The sequence below is a fragment of the Mastomys coucha genome, unplaced genomic scaffold (genome assembly GCF_008632895.1).
Source record: "Mastomys coucha isolate ucsf_1 unplaced genomic scaffold, UCSF_Mcou_1 pScaffold6, whole genome shotgun sequence".
In the NCBI taxonomy this organism is placed as follows: Eukaryota; Metazoa; Chordata; class Mammalia; order Rodentia; family Muridae; genus Mastomys; species Mastomys coucha.
The window spans coordinates 77410320-77424437 of NW_022196912.1; positions in this window are offsets into that span (position 1 = coordinate 77410320).

Below are 14118 nucleotides of genomic sequence, written 5' to 3' on the forward strand. Positions count from 1 at the left end.
TCAATCACTAAGTACCTTTATTTATGAATTCTTAAATCAATAATGAACTTTAGGAGAATGATCTGACACTGCTTTGTAGAATGCCAGGGAACAGCATATGGAGGAACAATTATTTCCGATGAAGTAATGATATGACCACTGCAAGAAGAAAAGGAGCCTCTGTATGATTTGTTTTACAGAATGAACATGGTGGGTGCAGCTTCATCAGCAAGGCTTTTTGCTGTGTACCTTTTCTTGAAATCTCAGACTAGCATGAGTCTACTTTATTATATCTCAATTACATGCATGTTTATAAGTAAATGTTATATTCAATGATTAACTGAATACATTAATATATGCATATACAAATACATTAACTGAAATATCATGCTACTATCTTTGGTCTCCATAATATTAAAATAGATTCGTTTCTTTATCATTTACCAATTTGATATGAAATTACACATTTGTCCCCAATATTTAAAGAATCTAGCATTATTCACATAGATAAAATATAGAGACATTAAATAACTGTAAATTATGGATAACAGAAAGTAGTGACTTCTGGACATTTTGCATTTTTAAACATTCTTAATGTCTTTTTCCTCCCTCAATTAGTATAAATTAATGAGATGCTTGCTGGAAAATTCACTCCATTTCTCATTAATCATAAGCCATTCTTGCCTTGTACGACAGTTTGATTTGGTTGATTGAATGTTTTATTCTCTGTGGTTTTTCCACTCACAGGTCAAATGAGTCCTTTGCTTCACCTCCCCTGTTTGGGAAATGGCTCTCATATTGCTTATAATTCAGCTTTCTCACAGGAGTGCTGTGAGCTATAATGAAGAAGGAAATAGCACTAACAAGTTCAAACTGAACAGCGCTGAGGACTCAAGGTTCTTTGATTTGCACCTGGTCTTGCTACTTAAGAAAAATCATAAATTACACAATTTCTTCTAGACCTAAATTGTGCCTGAATTATATAACAGAATACACTTTACTAGTGTTTGTTGAAAAGGCAGGTGCAAAACTATCATCTGGAACAAGAGAACAAAGGAAAGGAAAAGTCATAACTGAAAGTAAAGAATGCTAACATCAAGATGCATGAAGAATATGTTTCAAAGAAAGAAAAGAAGGAGGTAGAGGTTTACAATGGCTACAGGAGTACCTACTCTGAATGGTGGGCTCTGGGATTCAATTTTTCTAAAGCATTGACAGTGACCTTATAATAAAATCTGAAATTAAAAAAATATGCAGAAAACAGAAACAAACTACATATATCAAAATATACATATATGTCATTATGTGAAAAGAAAAACAATGCCAGATAGTCTTACTAGAAATCACTTGTCTACTTGTTGATTCTCTGCATAACAAAAGTGGGTTATCTAAAGGGAAATGTTTACCTGAAGACATTCAGAGAAGTATCATGATGGGTTTGTGGATGTCAGGGTAATAGAAGCACCTTTTGCTGCCTATACCAGTAGTGAGAGTGCAAATTTTTGGGAGAGAGCTCATGAAATCTTATTAAAATGGTTAGGATTAAAAGAGTAAATGAGATGAAAGCACAACTACAGAGAGAGAGAGAGAGTGTGTGTTTGGAGGCATGCTGGTGATAGGGCTACATGCAAGGGCTTGGAGAAACAAGAGAAGTTTATAAAAAGTTCAGTGAACAAGTTATTAGGTATGCTTGACTGTTTTGAAAGAGCAACACTTATGTCATCATTTGTAAAGTAAATTAAAAACATCTTATGAGATCTGATTTGTATTTTGCATTAAGTAAATTGGAATTATGGAAAATCTACATCATGAGAATACCAGGCCTTTCCAGCAGGCCATTTTAAGACACAGCAAACTGGAGAATTCCTTTAGCTTATAATTGTTGCTGAATGCCAAGGCTCAGAGAAAATTCAGTGTCAGTTCTTGCAGAAGTTGTAATATGTATTTAACATACCCATTCACACACACGCAAAAAGTATTTTAAAACAAACCAAGTAAACACCATCTATCATAGACAAAAACAGAAATAAGAAGTAGTAGCATGAGTCTGGGCTATTGAACATATTTTACCTTGTTACTTAACAAATTAACACAGTCACCATGAAAAACAATATGGACACTCCTCAAAATAGTAGAGAAAGGATGACCATGTTTTAGAGTGCTCGTTTTCTGTATGTATGCAAATAAATTGGCATCAATATATTGAAGAGGCTTCTATACTTAAAGAATTGCTGAGAATAGCTGAATCCAGGAATTGAAACATGCTCTTGAGAATGGAGTCCTGTGAGGAGAATCCTGAGTACTTGAGAAAATACTCTAAGAAAACAGATAAGAGTCCTGTGACCTTAGCTTCTTCAAAACATGAAATTGGTTCTGGAATGGGTTTTACATGCTCCTCCGAGGTTTAGCAAATAGCAGGTCATTTGCTTCAGATTACTCTTTATTGCTTGCAGATGTAATTCAATTATGCCTCGATGGAATAACTGCCTGTTTTTGCCATGTGTGGCTCATCCTTTTGATTGGTGAATTCAAGTATATATCTTGAATTCATGTGATCTATATTAACCCTCATGTTATAAATTGTATGGTACTCTGAATCATGTTGGCTATTGCATGAGACATTAGTCTGACTCATTTATCAGTTTCATTCTCTCGGCTCTCATGGCCTCTAGCATGGTGGCAACATGGAAGATATCTACATGTCTATCCTTAATAAAATCATAAAGAAGTCTATCCATCTATATCCATCATATAAAGATATGATCTATCTTTAAATATATCATAATGTTATGGTTATTTATGTACTATATGACTTATATGTACCATAGAGTATTATAGTCAAGTCGAAAATAAGGAAAATATGTTATTTCCAACAATATAACTGGAAATTGTAATTGTGAACTACCATTAGAATTGGAGATTATAAAATGTGAACTTCAGAAAGACAGATATTTGTTGGAAACCAGAGAGTGGAGATGAACAGAGGGGTATAGGACTGGAGAGAGTAAGCAACACAGAAAAATTTTTGATAGATTTAAAAAGTTACCATATATGGTGACCACAATTAATTATAAATAAATATATGGTAGATTTACTACAAGAAGAAATTATTAATGTTCTTATCGCTAAAAATAATTTAGTGAAGTAATAAACAGTTTCAACTAGATTGAATCTCTAATGTGGGCTTGCTCAGAACATTACACTCCACTTCAGAAATATGTACAAATATCATCTGCTCCTTAAAATTAAACTGACAAAAATGACTTTACAAATTCCAGATATAGAAGATTATTATATAAATTAAGGAAGTGGATGGATCAATTAAAGAAAGCAATGGAAGAAATACAATTCCATTCAATATGCACAAGATTGCATTTTGTTCCAGGGAGTTCATTGGTATTGCTATTAAGCTGGATGGAGTAAAGTGACTTAACCTATTTATATTGTTGGTGTTACTTCAGACTGTAAATTACTATTTAAAGAGATCAACTTCATTATTATTCATGAGATTTCCAGTGTGATTATGGGAATATGAAATAGGCATAACATAAAAAAGTTCAGCCTATGTCATGATTAAACACTCCATTCTATAGAAAAGTGATCACAAGTGTATTTAACAACATGACAACAGTGAATCATGGGTTTGTGTCCAACGAACTGTACGCCAACAAGATGTATGTGCTGTCAAATGCAGATAGATATGGCTTCTGCACAACCTCTAAATCTTACTTGGATTAATTTCTATAGTCAAAGGTTTGTATGAGAATAAGTAAAAAAAACACTATGAAATAGGGGGTCAATGTGAAGATTGAGCTACTTTCTTAAAACCTCAAGGTTTTGTTCCTATTAAATACAAGGAAAATTAAATGTAATTTAATATCATTATATAATATTACCAGTACAAAAATTTAGATTAATATATGTACTTATGAAAATTGCATTTACCAACTGTTCAGTAAAATGTAATTAATATCATTATCTATACTTTTACCTTTCACATATCCGAGTATTCACTAACTTACTAATTCTTCTGACATTCAGCCTCTAGATGACTTCTTACAATGAGAGTAATAAAAAAGTGTCTTAAGTAGGTGGTGACCTACTCATAGAAAACGAACCATGCATACTCATTAAGGCCAATTGCTTTTACATTTTCTTGTGATCATTTCCTGCTCTGTGTCTGTGCTGAAGATGCTGGCTACAGGGTCCTCACTGAGTTTTGAACAGAACAAAAATGTTTGACTTTTAATCTTGGACACTAGGTGAACTCTGAGTTTTTGAAATTTTGTTATCACAAATAAGTTTTCATTGATTGTTTTCACCCAAACTCTGGTTATGGGTGTCTTGATGTCATCTGTGGGTTGTTTTTTTTTTTGGTAAATTGTAGGTAGTAGGTCATAACTTTTCTCATTTGACATATACTTAAGACTAAATTCCTAGGTAAATTATTGGCAGAGCTAACAATCTCTTATAGTGGGACTTGTATTTTGTTTGTTTTTATGTTTGCTTTTGATCAAGAATAGATGAAAATGATAGTGTTGTTGAAACTTGGCAAGTCTTTCACTCTTCAAAATCTCTGAATAAGAAATGAGAGGTGGAAGGCCTTTTAGTTCAGATAGTACTTCTAAATTCAAGAGTACTTCTGATTATCACCAATTGAATCATTAGGTGTACAAAAAGTCAAGAATAATATTTTTCATTTGTTTTAAAATACTATTAAAACATGTAATATCTATATGTGTTGTAACCATAGTGGTAGATGATACTAAACATCTCAGAGATCCCTGCTTCCTGATGTTCAGGCACTTGTGAACATCCCCTGTCTTCTCTAGTGTCTATAGACAGGACCTGAGAATGAAATCTCACCTATTGGATATTGAAGACGAGTAATACAGTAATAAGCTATATACTATTAAAGTATATTGGTTTGTAATATATTATGCAAAATGACTCTCTTCCTCACTAGCTGACCATCAGACTGAAACTGCACATGACATCAAGATGACCTATAAGCCAATAAAGATGAATGGAGGTTTCTTTGTAGGAAGAACCATGGGTAATTTTTTTAAAAAGTCTATTTGTAGTTTTCATTTGTTTGTTTATCTCGTTTTTATTACTTTTATTGTTTTTGTTTTTAACAATCAAGTCGTTATCCCCCTCCCAGTCCACCCTCACACAGTTTCTCATCCCATACCTCCTCCCCTGTCTCCAAAAGGATGTCCACACCCCCAGCCAGGCCTCCACCCCTGGAGCCTCAAGGGTAAGGCCTGTCTTTGGCCAGACCAGGCAGTCCTCTGCTATATATGTATCAGGAGGCCTCAGACCAATGTATATGCTTCCTGGTTGGTGGCTCAATGTCTGAGAATCTCGGAGTTCCAGGTTTGTTTAGATATCTGGTCTTCCTATGGGTTGCCGTCCTCCTCAGCTTCTTCCAGCCTTTTAATTATTCAACCACAGGGGTCATCAACTTCAGTCCACCAATCAGCTGATTGTTAGGCCTCTTCTGTGTTCAGCCATGCTAGGCTCCTGTCTGTAAGCACATCATAGCATTCATAGTAGTGTCAGGCCTTGAAACCTCCCTTTGGGATGCTTGGAGATGGGTCCCAAGTTGGGCTGGTCACTGGACTTCCTTTCCCTCAGTCTCTTCTCCATTTTTGTCTCTGCAGTTCTTTTAGACAGGAACACCTCTGAGCCAAGGTTTTTGACTATAAGGTAGCAGTCATATCCCCCCACTTGATGTCCTGTCTTTCTACTGAAGGTGGACTCTAAAAATTCCCTCTCCCCATTATTGGGCATTTCATCTAAGGTCCCTCCTTTTGAGTCCTGATATTCTCTCACCCCCCACGTCTCTGGTATTATCTAAATAGTTCCCCCACTTTCCAACCCCGAGGTTGCATATTTCCAATCATTCTGCTGGCCCTCAGGGCTTCTCTCCTGTTCTCCAACCCAATACCTGATCATGTTCCCCTTTCCCTATTCAGTCCTCTCTCTCATCCAGGTCCCTCCCTTCCTCTGCCTCCCATGATTGCTTTCTTCTATCTCCAAAGTGGGATTGAAGCATCCTTACTTCAACCCTTTGGCTTGTTTTCTTCTTGTGTTCTGTGGATTGTATACTAGGTATTCAGTAATTTTTTGGCTAATATCCACTTATTAGGGAATACATAGCATGCATGTCATTTTGAGTCTGAGTTACCTCACTCATGATGATCTTTTCTATTTCCATCCATTTACCTGCAAAACTCAGGATGTCCTTGTTCTTACTAGCTGAATAGTATTCCTTTGTGTAAATGAACCACATTTTCAGTATTCATTTTTTTCTGTGGTAGGGCATCTTAGTTGTTTCCGGCTTCTGTCTGTAACAAATAAAGCCACAATGAACATAGTGGAACATGTGCTCCTCTGGTATGGTGGAGCATCTTTTGGGTATATTCCTAAGAGTAGTATAGCTTGTTTTTCAGGTAGATCTATTCAGTTTTAAGAGGAATCTTTAGATTGATTTCCAGACTTGTTGTACCAGTTTGCAATCTCACCAGCAATGTAGGAGTGTTCTTCTTTCTCCGCATTCTCACCTCTATGTGCTGTCACCTGAGTTTTTGATCTTAGCCATTTTGATTGGTGTTGGGTAGAATCTCAGGGTCATTTTGATTTGCATTTCCCTGATGACTAAGGATTTGAATATATTTTTACATGCTTTTCTATTTTATTTCTGGTCTTTAATTCTATTCCATTGACAACCTATCTGTATCTGTACCAAAACCATGAAGCTTTTATAACTATTACTTGTGTAATGAAGCTTGAGGTCAGAGCTGGTGATTCTCCCAGAATTTCTTTTATTGTTAAGAATTGCTTCAGCTAACCTGGATTTTTTGCCATTCCAGATAAATTTGAGAATTGCTTTTTCCATGTATGTGAAGAATTGTGTTAGAATTTTGATGGGGATTGCATTGAATCTGTAGATTGCTTTTGGTAGGATGGCAATTTTTATTAAGTTAATTCTACCAATCCATGAACCTTTAAGATCTCAGAGATTTTCTGAGTTCTACTTTGATTTCTTTCTTGAGAGATTTAAAGTTCTTGACATACAGATCTTTCACTTGTTTGGTTAAAGTTACCCCAAGATATTATATATATAATTATATATATATAATTATATATATATAATTTATATATATATATAAATGTATATATAAAATATATATTTTATATTATTTGTGACTGTTGTAGAGGGTGTTGTTTCTTTCTCATCCTATTTATCATTTGCATAAAGGAAGGATACTGCTTTATTTGAATTAATTTTATATCCAGACACTTTTCTGAAGTTGGTTATCATCTGTAGAGTTCTCTGTTAGAATTTTTGGGATTGCTTTGTATACTATTATATCCTTTGCAAATAATGGTACCTTGACTTCTTTTTTGTCAATATCTATCCTCTTGATCTCCTTCTTTTAACTTATTGCTCTAGCTAGAACTTACACTAAAGGACTGCATTGAATAGATATGGGGAGAGTGGGTATTCTTGTCTTGTCCTTGATTTTAGTGGGACTGCTTCAAGTATCTCTTAATTTAATTTGATATTGGCTGTTAGTTTGCTGTACATTGCTTTTATTATGTTTAGGTAATAATAATCTTTTAATATTGATCGCTTCAATGCTTTTAATATGAAGGGGTATTGTATTTTGTCAAATGATTTTTCAGCATCTAAGGAGATGAACATATACTTTTTTTTTGAGTTTGTTTATATAGTGCATTCCATTAATGGATTCTTGTATACTAAACTAACCTTGCATTGCTGGGATGAAGCCTACTTGTTTGTGGTGAATGATGGTTTTATGTGTTATTAGATTTGGTTTGTGAGAATTTTATTGTGTATTTTTACATTAATATTCAGAAACAAAATTAATCTGAATTTCTCTTTTTTGTTGGATCCTTGTGTGGTTTAGGTATCAGAGAAATTGTGGCTTCATAGAATTAATTAGGTAGTGTTCCTTCTGTTTCTATTGTATGGAGTAGTTTGAGAAGTGTTGGTATTAGCTCTACTTTGAAGGTCTGGTAGAATTCTCCACTAAATCTATCTGATCCCAGACTTTTTTTGGTCACTAACTCTATCTGACCCCTTGCTTTTATTTGGTTGGGATGTTTGTAATGATTTCTTCTTTTTCCTTAGGGGGAATGGGCCTATTTAGATAATTTACCTGCTCCTGATTTAACTGGATTTAACTGATACATGGTATCTGTCTAGAAAATTATTCATTTTATCTAGATTTTCCAGTTTTGTTGAGAATAGGTTCTTGTAGTTGACCTGGTGATTTTTTAAATTTTCTCAGTTTCTGTTGTCTCTCTTTTCATTTCTGATTTTGGTTATTTGGACACTGTCTCTCGGCCCTTCAGACAGTTTGGCTAGGGATTTATCTATCTTGTTGATTTTCTCAAAGAACCAGCTGTTAAACTTGTTGATTGTTTATATTGTTCTCTCTTTTGTTTTGTATTTGGCTGATTTTTGTCCTGAGTTTGACTATTTCCTGCCTTCTACTCCTCTTGGGTATGTTTGCTTCTTTTAGTTCCAGAGCTCTCAGGTGTGCTGTTAGATTGCTAGTCTAGGATCTCTCCAATTTCTTTACCAGGGCAATTAGTGCTATGAATTTTCCAGTTATCACTGTTTTCATTGTCACCCATAAGTTTGTGGATGCTTTGCCTTCATTTTCATTACATTCTAGAAAGTCTTCAATTTCTTTCATTATTTCTTCCCTGACCAAGCTATCATTGAGTAGAGAGTTGTTCAGCTTCTATGAGTATGTGGACTTTCTGTTGTTTTTGTTGTTATTGAAGACCAGCCTTAGTCCATAGTGATCTGATAGAATGCATGGGATTAATTCAGTCTTCTTGTATCTGATGAGGGTTGTTGTTTTGGTGGTGGTGGTGGTGGTAGTGTGTGTGTGTGTGAGCCAATTATATGATCAATTTGGGAGAAGGTCCCATTAGGTGCTGAGAAGAAAGTATATTCTTTTGTTTTAGGGTGAAATGTTCTGTATATATCTGTTAAATCTATTTGGTTCATAACTTCTGTCAGCTCCACTCTGTCTCTGTTTAGTTTCTGTTTCCATTATCTGTCCATTGGTGAGAGTGGGGTGTTGAAGTCTACCACTATTAGTGTTTGAGGTGCAATGTATGTTTTGTGCTTTCATATCATTTCTTTTACAAATGTGGTACCCTTGCATTTGGGGCATAGATATTAAGAACTGAGAATTCCTCTTGATGGATTTTTCCTTTGATGAGCATGAAGTGTCCTTTCTCATCTTTTTTGATATCTTTTGGTAAGAAGTCTAATTTATTGGATATTAGAATAGTTATTCCAGCTTGTTTCTTTGGAACATTTGCTTAGATATTTTTTTTCAGCCTTTTAGTGTGAGGTAGTGTCTGTCTTTGTAACTGAGGTGGTTTCCTATATGCTGTGAATGGGAACCTGACACTGCTGTCCTCTGAGAGGCCTAACAGCAGCTGACTGAAACAGAAGCAGATACCTACACCCAACCATTGGACTGTAGTCAGGGATGCCTATGGTTGAAATAGAAGGATTGAAAAAGCTGAAGGGGAGAGCAAACCCATAGAAAAGCTTGCAGTCTCAACTTCCTCAGACCCCAGGAAGCTCCCAGAGACTGACCCCCCCTACCAGGATCATACATGGGCTAGACCAAGGCCCCTTACAAATATAGCAGAGGTCTGCCTGGTCAGGCCTTAGTGGGAGAATATTTGCTTAATACTGAAGAGACTTGAGGACCCAGAGAAGGGGGAGGCCTGATTACATGGGAGCACCCTTTTGAAGGCAATGGGGAGAACAATAGGATGAAGAACTGTGACAGGGGAACAGGGAGGCTTGAAAATGACTGGTATGTAAATAAGTAAAATAATAAAAATTGAAAAAAAATGATGGATCGTATTGATGGATCCTATTTATGTATCCAGTTTTTCTATGTCTTTGTATTGGACAATTGAGTCCTTTGATATTGATAGATATTACAGACTAATGAATGCTGATTCTTGGTATTTTTTTTTTTTGTTACAGAAGGAATTATGTTTATTTGGTGTTCTTCTTTTGGTTTTATTGTGGGATAATTTTCTCTTCTATCTCTTATATCCTGTTGGTAATGCTTGCTTCTGTGACTCCTGTGCTCTTTCTTAGGTTTTTCATCTCCAGGATTTCCTCTGTTTGTTATTATTTTTTTATTTGTTTCTATTTTCCCTGTTTAGATCCTGGACATTTTCTTTCAATTTCATTACGTGTTTGATTGTGTTTTCTTATATTTTTTTAAGGAATTTATGTGTTATCTATTTAAAAACTTTGACCTGTTTACCTGGGTTCTCCTTCAATTCTATTTTTTTTTATGTACATAAGCAATTTATTTATATCCAAGTTAACATATATTTGAATGCTCATTTAAATGTAATTTACATTCATATGATATTTGTGCATATATTTATATACTATCTATGTGCATATAAGACAGTAATCACTAGATAGAGAGAATAAGAAACCCTCAGTCTTCTAATTAAAAATTAAATAGAGAATGTCTATGGCTTCCTTAAAATGCCTTATATTTTAAGGGTCAATATATCTTTCTCTTTTTGTTTTATTTTTTTAAATTATTTTCTTTATTTGTATTTCAAATCATATCTCCTTTTGTGGTTTCCCCTCCAAAAAAAAAAAAAAACCCTGTTCCTACCCCTGTCCCCCTGCTCACCAACCCACCCTCTCCTGCTTCCTGGCCTTGACATTCCCCTACCCTGTTGCATAGAACCTTCACAAGATCAAGGGCCTCTTCTCCCATTGATGACCAACTAGGTCATCCTTTGATACATATGCAGCTGGAGCCATGAATCCCACCATGTGTACTCTTTGGTTGGTGGTTTAGTCCCTGGGAGCTCTGAGGGTACTAGTTAGTTCATATTGTTGTTTGTCCTAAGGGGCTTCAAACCCTTCATCTCCTTGGGTCCTTTCTCTAACTCCTTCATTGGGGACCCTGTGCTCAGTCCAATGGACAGCTGTGAGTCTCTACTTCTGTATTAGTCAGGTACTGTCAGAGTCTCTCAGGAGACAGCTATATCAGGCTCTTATCAGCCAGCACTGGCTGTTATCCACAAGAGTGTCTGGGTTTGGTGATTGAAATATGGGAAACAACCCTGGTGTGGCAGTCTCTGGATTGTCCTTAATTCAGTCTCTGCTCCATACTTTGTCTCTGCAACTCCTTCCATGGGTTTTTTTGTTCCACCTTCTAAGAAGGATCAAAGGATCCACACTGGTGTCTTTCTTCTTTTTGAGTTTATTTTATTTTGTGGATTGTATTTTGGGTATTCCAAGCTTCTGGATTAATATCCACTTATCAGTGAGTGTATTCTATGTGTGTTCTTTTGTGATTTGGTTACTTCACTCAGGATTATATTTTCCAGATCCATTTCCCTAAGAATTTCATAAATTCATTTTTTTTAATAGCTGAATAGGACTCCATTATGTAATGTACCACATTTTCTGGATCCATTCTTCTGTTGAGAGACATCTGGGTTCTTTCCAGCTTCTAGCTATTATAAATAAGGCTGCTATGAACATAGTGGAGCATGTGCCCTTATTACATGTTGGAACATCTTCTGGGTATACGCCCAGGAGTGGTATATTTGGATCCTCTGGTAGTACTTATTATGTCCAATTTCCTAAGGAACCACCAAACTGATTTCCAGAGTGATTATACCAGTTTGCAATCCCACCAGCAATGAAGGAGTATTCCTCTTTCTCCACAACCACACCAGCATCTGAGGTCACCTTAGTTTTTGATCTTAGCCATTCTAACTGGTGTGAGGTAGAATCTCAGAGTTGTTTTGATTTCCATTTCCTATTGACAGTGTCCTTTGCCTTCCAGAAGCTTTGTAATTTTATGAACTCTCATTTGTCAATTCTGGATCTTAGAGCATAAGCTATTGGTCTTCTGTTGAGGAAATTTTGCCCTGTGTCCATGTGCTCAAGGATCTTTCCCACTTTCTTTTGATTAGTTTCTGTGGGGAGCCGTAAATCTTGAAAGGCATTCGCCATGGCAAGATGGCGCCTACTTCCGCTGTTAACTCCTAGTGGACAACTGTTGGCGCATGTGCGTAGAGTGAAAAGGACGCCATGTCACGGCCCATCCCAGGGCGTTACGTAGGGTAATGAGCGAACAGCCAATCATGAGCAGACACACCACGCTGTGGGCAGATACACGCACTGTGGTGTATATAAGCAGTGCGGATTTTGGGCTCGACCCCTTTTTTCACTATGGATGGAGACAAATAAAGAGTTGCTGCAGAAGGAACCTAGAGTGTCCGCGTGTCTTCTTCCTGGCGAGAGGACCACGCGGGCTACAAGTTTCAGTGTATATGATTTTATGTGGAGGTTCTTGATCCACTTGGACTTGAGCTTTGTAAAAGGAGATAGTAATGCATCGATTTGCGGTTACATGCTAATCACTAGTTGAGCCAGCAGTATTTATTGAAAATGATGTCTTTTTTCCATTGGGTGGTTTTAGATCCTTTGTCAAAGATCAAGTGATTATAGGTGTTTGGGTTCATTTCTAGCTCTTCAATTCTGTTCTATTTCATGATTAATTATATGGTCAGTTTTGGAGAAGGTACCATGAGGCTCTGAGAAAAAGGTTTATCCTTTTGTTTTAGGATAAAATGTTCTATAGATGTCTGTTAAATCCATTTGTCTTATAACTTCTATTAGTTTCACTGTGCCTTGTTCAGTTTCTGTTTCTATGATGTGTGCATTGTAGAGAGTTGAAGTCTCCCATTATTATTGTGTGCAGTACAATGTCTGCTTTGAGCTTTAGTAAAATTTCTTTTATGACTGTAGATGCCCTTCCATTTGGAGCATAGAGGTTCAGAATTGAAAGTTCATCTTGGTAGATTTTACCTTTGATGAATATGAAGTTTCCCTCCTTATTGTTTTTGATCACATTAGGTTAAAAGTGATTTTTTTTTTTGATATTAGAATGGCTACTCTACCTTGTGCCTTGGGACCATTGGCTTGGAAAATTGATTCCCAGCCTTTTACTCTGACATAGTGTCTGTCTTTGTCATTGATGTGGACTTCTGTATGTAACAAAATGTTGGGTCCTGTTTATGTACCCAGTCTGAGAGTCTATGCCTTTTTATTGTGGAATTGAGTTCATTGATATTAAGAGAAATTAAGGAAAAGTAATTGTTGCTTCCTGTTATTTTTGTTGTTAGAGTTGGAATTCTGTTCATGTGGCTATCTTCTTCTAGTTTTGTTGAAAGATTACTTTCTTGCTTTTTCTAGGATGTAGTTTACTTCCTTGTGTTAGAGTTTTCCATTTATTACCCTTTGAAGAGCTGGATTTGTGGAAAGATATTGTGTAATTTGGTTTTTCATGGAATACCTTTGTTTCTCCATCTATGGTAATTGAAAGTTTTGCTGGGTATAGTAGCCTGGGCTGGCATTTGTGTTCTTTTATGGTCTATATGACATCAGCCTAGGATCTTCTGGCTTTCATAGTCTCTGTTTGTACATTTGGTGTTTTGATTATTATGTGAAAGGAGGAATTTCTTGTCTGATCCAAACATTTGGAGTTTTTTAGGCTTCTTGTATGTTCATGGTCATCTTTCTTTTTTAGATTAGGGAAGTTTTCAACTATAATTTTGTTGAAAATATTTACTGGCCCTTTAAGTTGAAAGTCTTCACTCTCTTCTATACCTATTATCCTTAGGTTTGGTCTTCTCTTGTGTTCTGTATTTCCTGGATGTTTTGGGTTAGGATCTTTTTGCAGTTTGCATTTTCTTTGACTGTTGTGTCAAAGTTTTCTATGGTATCTTCTGCACCTGAGATTCTCTCTTCTTTCTGTCATATTCTGTTGGTGACACTTGCATCTATGGCTCCTGACTTCTTTCCTATGTTTTCTATCTCCAGAGTAGTCCCTCTTTGTTATTTTGTAATTGTTTCTACCTCCATTTTTAGATCCTAGATGGTTTTGCTCATTTCCTTCACCTGTTTGGTTGTACTTTCCTGTAGTTCTGTAAGGGATTTTTGTGTTTCCTCTTTAAGAGCTTCTACTTGTTTAAATCATGTTCTCCTGTAATTATTTAAGGGATTTTTGTGTT